Genomic DNA, 8978 nt, shown 5'->3' with positions numbered 1-8978 from the left:
CTGCCAACCTCACATGAAATACTGAATTCTATTCTAAATTATTTAACCATTTTAAGTCCTTTTTGTGGGGATGAAAATTAGAGCTTTCACTAAAAAATGAAATATTAAACTGGTCAGGTTTTCCAAAAAGTTGTAAAAATCAATGCAAAATGTGGCAACATTTCTAGAAACTGTGTCATCGTCAAGAGAGTCATCAATGGAACTCAAATTTAGGAATAATTTCAACATGGCAGTATTTACTATTTGCTACAAAGAGGTCAGCCTTCAAATCCATGGCTGAGTTAACATTACCATGGATCAGATAAACTGTTGCAGTCCCACGTGAGCTCCCCATCTGTGGTAAATTCCACCAAGGTAATTAGAATGTGTTTAAACTGGAAAAATGACAAGCCTGAACCTATGAGTGGTCAGTGCCATAAGTTGGTATGGAAGAGTTATGTGCTATTATAACTGAGTCCACAGGTTAGTTATTCATGTGAATTGCAATACCAACACTTTTTTAAAAGTCTGTTCCACTGCCTTTTCCTATTTAGTTTTACTTAGAAGGGAGAAGGAAATTCTCAAAATTAAGGCTAATGTATAAGAATAATTTCTAAAAAGCAAAGAAGAGCAGCTATTTAAAACAAATGAACATGTAACAAGCTTACAGCACTTTAACAGCAGGACAGAGGAGAAAAAATTGCAAAACTAGCCACTTCAAAAAATTGTTTATTAGAGCACTCATCTCCACAGCAGGAAATAAGAAAAATAACGGAACGGCCACCTGAAAAATAATTTAATAAAAATATATCACTGGAGATGTACAAAAAGAAAACAGTTTACCAAACAGCTTAAAATAAATTTATTCAACTATGTACCAGCAGGATATACTATAAAAACTAAAATTTCCACTGTATAAAATAAATAAATAAAATTATTTTCAAACAAGGGGGAAGAAAAAGTCCTTTTAAAATAGTTTTATATAGTTTGCTTTACATTAGTTAAGCATAAAGACAGCTCTATTTGCCAGTGGCTTCACTCTTCATGATGTCACATTCTCTGGCCCCAGTCAACAGGTATGTCCAATATGCATTTAAACAGAAGCATTTGAGAGGCCCCTGCTACCTCAAGTTTGAATGTTGATGATCTCACTGTCTTTAATTGCTGATCTCTATAAATTAAATTATGTGTATCTTAAATTTCTTGCAAGCTTGTTTTGGAGAGGGTGATACAGCTGTTCTAAAATTTCTTTTCCAGCCAAGTCACAATTTTCACTGTGAATCTGTCATCCTTTATGACATATCTCAGTTGTATTTGTGTGAGGATTGTACCCAAAGTTGCATGGAAGCAAAGTATCTTTAAAGAAACCAAGGATTGTCTAATTATCAAGTAGGAGAATGACATTGTCTCATCCTACTAAAATGTTATCTCATTCCACTGGCCCCAGAGGAGCTGGTTCTGATACACCATGTGAGAAGTGACAACACAGTCATTCCAAGTTATCAACTTGATTTTGCCATCTACTGTGTAAGCTCAGATATACCCCATATATCACAGTTACTCATTTTTACAAATCAGCAATTATCAACAATCATTGCTGCACTAAGGTGGAGCATTTGAGGTCTTTATTCCAGGACATGGCCTCACATGCAAGTGAACTGAACCTCATAAACATGTGTGCTGAACAGCTCTCACTATGATTTTTATTGCACCAATGTGAGCTAGGTTTGTCAACCCAAAGAACTTCTTCAATATCTAGATTGCCCAAAACTCCCCCTGTGTTTTGGAACAGGCTTGGGGCAACAAAGGGTGCAGTGATTCTGCTGTGCTTCAGCAGACCTAGATTGGCTACGTGCTTTATCCATGCACTTTCCAAGCCTTGAAAAGCCACCCTGCCTACTGATGCTATGCAAAGAGAAAAATCAGATTCTACGACTCCTCCCAGCAGCAGCCACCTCTATTCCAACACACCAGACTTTCTGTGGTGGTAACAGGAAACCCCTACTCTCAGACATGTTACCATAGTATTTATTCTATGTATCCCCCAGCCCTTCCCACTGAGGCTGGGAGAAGTCAGGTCCCAGACTCTCCTTCTTGATGTGGGTGAAACCATCACGCTGATGAGAAGCTCTGATCTGTTTGTATGAAGACAAGAAAAATGAGATGAAAAATATGTATGGTCTTAGCAATAATGATGAGTTGAGAATTGAACCTTCTAAGTAACATTACTATAAAACCAGGGAAGATAAACTCACATTATACACAGAGTAAATACCTCCATAAATGTAAATTGATGTGTGTGTATAAACACAGAGAGCAAAGGAGATAAGAAAGGGATGAACATTGACCCAAGCCCACTGTGTGAAAATGTGGTTGTTATAACATATATGTCTCTGACATAAAAATATTTCACTACTTTTAGGGAAAGCTTAAATAAGTGCAGGGAACATCTTAAGAATTGATTCTGCATACAAGTCAAGCAAAGTTACTATTTGCATGAATAAGGCTTCACATCAGGCATAGTCCTCATTTATTTCTTAGCCTGTTGTATAATTCAGTAACTAAAACTGCAAGGTAAAAATGAGTATAAAATTTAATCTATTAAGATGTGGCTGATCACTTCATCAAAAGAAGAGAATTGTGATGTTGGATTATGTTAAATCAAACTTCAATCTCTTTATGATCTTAAAATGCAGCACCAGAAATAAAGTTCATCTGCAGTAAAGCTGGTGTTGCTGCTTAGGAAATTAGCTGTGAGTAGTAGTGATTATTATAGCCAAGGAAATATTTCTTAGCAAAATTATTTATTCTGTGAATTTCACCTTTTCTTCTGTCCATTATTTGTTTGAGATCAGACAGCAATCCTCTCAGAATTATTCCTGATTCAGAATTCAGAATTGTTTGGGATGTCATCACTGAGTGTACTGTGATCTGAAAGACATTCACAAACAGCTATTCAGATTACAAACTGGCCTGAAGTCTGTGATTGTCTCCAGGAATTGCTCAGGTAGCAGGTGTCTCAACTGATCCTTTTCTCACTGACATCCCACTAAACTTTGTAGAACATCTTGGAGAAAAAGTATGGGACCCAATTTAAAAAAACAATGCCTCACTGAAAATGTATTTGCAGCTCTGGAAAATAGAGGTTTAACATAAGGTATGGGGAGAAAGCTTAAAATATTGAACAATGCTGTTTTCTTGACCAATTTCTACTTGAAATCCAGTCACTTGGAGGCTGTGGAGAAAGCAAATAACACAGCTGATAGCTCCTCCTAGAACATCCTTACAGTACTATCCCCCTGGTATTTCCTAATTCACCTGCATGGTAGTATGAAAGGAAAGCTGGGATGTTGAGATCATCAGGTGCTATCAAATACCATGAAAAAGGGGAGCAATCTTGAAGGTGTAAAGTTCCTCCCAAGTTCTCCTTTCCTTCATCCTTCCCTCTCCTTTTCCTTCTATATCAACCTGCTTTGTATAAACAGTAATATTCAATAGCAATATTCAGGAAATAGCAATTTCGTATTCATGGCCATTAGAGGTGACTTAAAACTCTATCTTACACTTTTCCCGTTTCAAATACTTTCTATCTAAATGAAAATGTCAGTAGTGATGCAGAACACTATGACCTCAATTAATAGCAAAATAGCAAAAATAGCAAAGACTTCAAATGAGCAAATCCTTGTAGATTCATTTTAACACCCAGTTAAAATGTATACTCAGTACAGTAATGTTTACTAGGGATGCCAGGGATTGGCAAAGTGATGCAAAAAAGGCATTCTCATTTCTTCATCAACTTTCTATGCACCAGTCTAATGCTTATCTAATATTGTACTATTGCAAGAGATTTCTGGCTGGCTAGTAAAGGAAAATTCTCATAGGATTTAATCTTTGTAAAGTAGTAAGATCTGAGCCATCAACATAAGGAAAATTTCATAATGTTTCAGGTATAAAAACTTTCATTTAGAATAGTTCATATCTCAGTGACAATATTGGACATACCCTTTAGTTGTGTTGTGTACGTTGGCTGTGCACTACCAAATACTCTTTCTCCCATAATGGTTTTGGAAAAGGAAAATATAATGTTTTGTAATAGGGTTATAATAGGTTCTTATTATTTTTGATTTTTTTTATTTAATAACAGCATTCAGGAGACATTATTGTTCTCCTTTTTATAGGAAAATTCTTTTTTGGTTGTATTAAAAGTCATTCATCTAAGGAATTTAATAACACTCCTATATAAAGAAGTTCTTATATTAATATGTGTATTTTATGCCACTTCAGCTGTAGTTCTATCTTTAATTTCATATAAGCTATTTGGAGTTGATTAACTACTATATAATCTCTGCCTGCCAAATACATGAAAAGTTGGTGGTGTATTTTTAATCATCTATATTCAGGGCTGGAAATTAATTTTACTTTGATTTTTTTTTTTAAACATCTCCTGATTAAAACTTAAGCAGTCAAATATCTCAGGCATTTAACTTCAATGTTGTGTCCTCCTCTATCAGAACAAAATTGGGCATTTTCCTATACACAATGGAGGAAAAAAAGCAATTACTATCAATCAGTGACTAAGCAACAGATTGGAGTATTTAGAAAGACTCATTCATACACAGATTTGCAGCAGTGTTCAGCTCTTCTGATTAGATTCCATAGATTTTAAATTGTGGCTAATTAGGCTGTCATAGGTTCATTAATGGCTCTACTGATTCAGCACTCCCTCACCTGCATGCATATTAAAGCTCATTAGCTCCCTTGTCTAAAATACCACCTGCATTAATTGCTGTTGATGCACTAGGACTCTTCAGAAGGCTCTTCTGACAACTAGTCTACCTGCTTGTAATACCCATTGCCCCCAGAGCTCTTCAGGACAGCTAGCACATAAAGTTCCTTGTGTTTCGCACATTGTAATGCTGCAGCTGTTGTCAGGGCAGTCAAGCCTGCTTTCTGCTTAACAGCAGGAAATAAATAATTAGCAATGCCTGTACTGTAATGCTTACCACAGGACCAGTTTATTTGCTCTGGAATCTCACTACTGTAACCTGCCTGATAATATCCCGTACTGACGGAGTACTGTGGGAGAGACAAAGACATAAATAATCTATTATGGCCAAGACTAGCTGACCTTAAATTTGACTGTGTCTGATGCTCTGTGACCTCTTTAGATTAAATGTTTGGTGAATTTTCTGCTATAAATCCAGTGGTCCAGGCCAGAGACATAGTTCTTACTAATCCTTTAGTCATTTGTTGTATCTTGGTGTCCTCTTGGTATCGGAGCTAGATTACGTACCACAGAGTCTACAGCTGGAGTGATAAAGCATGGCTGTACCTGACTGGAAAATCACTCTAAGAAAGAGTTTTCCCTGGCTCCTGCTTTCCAAGCAGTTGCAATCACAGGTGGACTGGTAAGCTAATATATATAATAAATTCAGAACACACTTGGTAACACTACTGGCTGCATCTTGCTTAGCTGAGAGGCTGTCACATTGCAGGCAATGTCCTGCCATGTCATGGACAGTTCTGGGATAAACAAGGGTAACCTTTCAAAGAAGTTATCCCCAAGTCCAGTTTTAGATTTGTATTAATCGTGCATAGGAAGTTCTATTTTATTCTCCCAGGAGTTACATACGGCTCATCTCAAAGTAGCTTTTTATATTTATAGTTGTTGTTTCATACATACATACATGATTGTATAATCAATCTTCCAAAGTTTCTTTTTTCTCACTTCTTGATATAAAAATAATTAACGATATTTTGAAATGTAATTTATTATGATTTTATTATAATTAATTTTTATTATTTTATTATTTAAATTTCATTGAAATAATGACATTTTTAAAATATTGAAATGATAACAATTGATTCTTTACATTTTCTTTCTTAGTTTACGTGGACATATATATGTATGTATATACAAACATATACATCCTCCTAGACTTTTGTATATATTGCATAAGCAGAAAGTTTTACTTTGTTCACTGTAAAAGTATTTTGGGGGTGAGAGTGAACCATCCTGACATTTTCTTTCCCTTGGAATTATTCAAAATATCTCCTGAAATTTCCTACCTTTTTCCTAATTTTGAATAAGATATTTGAAAGAAGGAACACCAGAATTGAAAAAACCTCTCTGTTTCACATCCATTACTGCAAACTTGCCATACAAGGTGACATTTCAAGTTTAATTCTTTGATGTTGAAAATACTTGATGGAATAGAGAATCCCTGTACAGTAAAATCTAAATCAAATTTTGGTAGAAATCACTGTCAATATATTGACAAAAGTGATTAGGAATAGAAAAATATAGAAAAGAATAGAACTTTACAAATACTGTTTGAATCTCTTCCTCTGACACTGAGTTCTTTCTTACCAGTCCTTTAAAAAATTTTAAAAAATAATTATTAATGAAAAAACTACTATTTGAGTAAATTCTCAGTTTGCTCAACAGACACTGAAGTAGTTGGAAAACACAGAATAGTTAGAGCTTTTATAGTTGTGTTCCTCTGTCCTTTTTACTGGACACATTGTAGTGTTTGATGACACACACCACAGTTCCTGATGTGGACAATTTTACATCCTGTTATCTTTTTTTTTTTTTTCCTTTACTATCATAAAAGAAAGAAAGAACAAAATGTTATTTAGTTCAACGTTCTTTAGCCCACCTAAGTCCAAGTCTTGAATGAGATTGAGTATAAAAAAAACAAGTCCATATTGTCAGTATAATTTTGTTATGATCAAAGGCAGCATCCGTAGTTATAATAGCGGTGTCACCATGGTGAGAAATGAATACTTCAGAAAATGTCCCAGCCCATCAGGGGTTAGTGTAATGGAAATCTAGATAGGCAAGTTAAGGTTTAGGGATAATACTAAGCCTTTCACTGAATTTTGATCAATACTTTGATCTTGCAAGTCTGAATGCCACTCTGAAAAAAAAAAAAAAAAAAGAAGAAAAAAAAAAGAAACCTCTGTATCAACAGCAGGTGGCTTAAAAATACCTTGCATGTGCACTGAGGCACAGACAGATGGAACCAGCAGAGCAAACCCACCAATGATGTTTCAGAGCCATTTTGGCAATGTCCAAATATAATCCCTTCTTCCCACCTGTGTAACTGCAGACAGATGTCAGCAGACCTGGGGTAAGAAAATGAGAGCTCATTTCCCCATTTCTTCCCACCTTATTCATTCTTTACAGTTCTGCAGAGCTCCAAAGTGTGACAGGAAGGGCTTATATTAAAGGACTTCATGTGAAGCAGAGTCTAATTCTTGTCAAACTGTGTCCAGTGAGAAAATTACTCCTTATTCTGTATTTTCCTCTAAGTTTTATTCATTTTTCTTTTCTGTCTTCTATTAATTAAATGCACTTTTGGACTGAAAACAAAATATTGGCTCTTCATTTTTCAACTTTTATTTAGAGCCTAGTTGCATTCCAGAGGTAATCAGATCTATTAATTTATTTGGATTATATTCTTCACTTTAGACTGGCACAGATACATATTTTTTTCGAATGTGGTTATGATCATGAATCAGCTTCAGTGCATATGGTGAAGTCACTAATTCTCAGGTACTTTTCCATTAGGAGTTTATTTTTCCATGGTATGTTATAAGACATAACCAAGTAATGACAGCTGACAACAATTTGCATCTTTACTGTCAGCCTCAGCTGAGTGACTATACCAGAGAGACCAGAGCATTTTCTTATCCTTAGATGTGGGAATTGGGACACAGCAGTTAGCAATGTGAGGATAGCTGCTGCTTTCTACCAGTCAATGAAGGGAATTTTTTTGGCAGTCTAGTGTTTTCAGAATGCATTTCTCTAAGAGTTTTTGAAGTATAAAACCATTCTAACCCCTCTATTTCTTCTATCTCTAGTGCTGTGTAGAGTTTTTGATATTTCCCAGAAGTGCTGTCTGAGAAGATCTGTCACACCACAATAGACTTCCCATAGGGGAAATACACAGGTGCTTCCAGCACTGCACAGAGAAAAACAAAACATATATTTTGTGAGCATATACAGGATCAAATTGTCACCCAATGCTATGCCAGAAGACATGTTGCTGGAAAGAATGTATTTCTTAGCCCACAAACAGATTACCATGCACCGTCCCAAGAAAATGCTTTTACGTAAAAATCACAGAGGTATTTATCTATGCTGAACAATAGGATTATTTTCTTCCATTTACCTCTACATACACACAAACATCCTTTTATTTTGGAAGAGAACAGTTTGGAAGAGGACTGTTTGAAGGATCAAAAATTATTTTCCTCCAAATATCTGCCTTTGAGCACTCCAAAAATGTGGTGTGTGAAAGAAAAACCAGAGGCATTCCTGGCAGGGAGGATGTAGCTATTCCTGACGCTTTTTCCTATCAAGTTCACACTGAAACCTCTCCTTTAACTTGGGATTAGTTCTAACAGCCTGCTCACCAGGGCACAGATAAGAGCCAGTGGCTGGCAGCCAGGAAGCGCCGTGGCCAGCTGCCAGCTGCCTGGCCACTGTCAGAGAGCGGCTCTTTGGGGACGCTGTGCAGGCACACACAACCTGCACCGATGGTTTGGACACGTCCCTGCTCATGCAACTTTCTGTGGGCCCCAACTGCAGTCTCATTTGCACCAGGCAGCTCAGCCCCAGATATTGTCATTAGGAAACATTGTCATTGTTCATTAGTGTCAGTGGGAGCTGGTTTTGGATTAGACCTGCAGAATTTGTAGTCTGTTGAAAATGAGCATTTCTCTCCTACATTTTTCTTGGCATAGGAAGAGAATATAAGGGCCCATCATTTTTGTCTATTTTATTTAGTGACCTGTTCAGCCAGAGTATCTAAAACAATAGACTAATACATAGTACAGTCAGGTATGAAGGAAAAACCAGTTTTGATGTACATTAAATTCCTATATTTGCTTTAAATAAACTAGAAATGCCCCTACTTTTATTTTCTTAAAATGTTTTGTCTATTTATCTTTGAAACTACAATGTTAGCAGGGAAAAGATCCTCTCAAGT

Source organism: Poecile atricapillus, chromosome 2, assembly GCF_030490865.1.
Source record: "Poecile atricapillus isolate bPoeAtr1 chromosome 2, bPoeAtr1.hap1, whole genome shotgun sequence".
In the NCBI taxonomy this organism is placed as follows: domain Eukaryota; kingdom Metazoa; phylum Chordata; class Aves; order Passeriformes; family Paridae; genus Poecile; species Poecile atricapillus.
Note: the sequence above shows the minus strand (reverse complement) of the source record.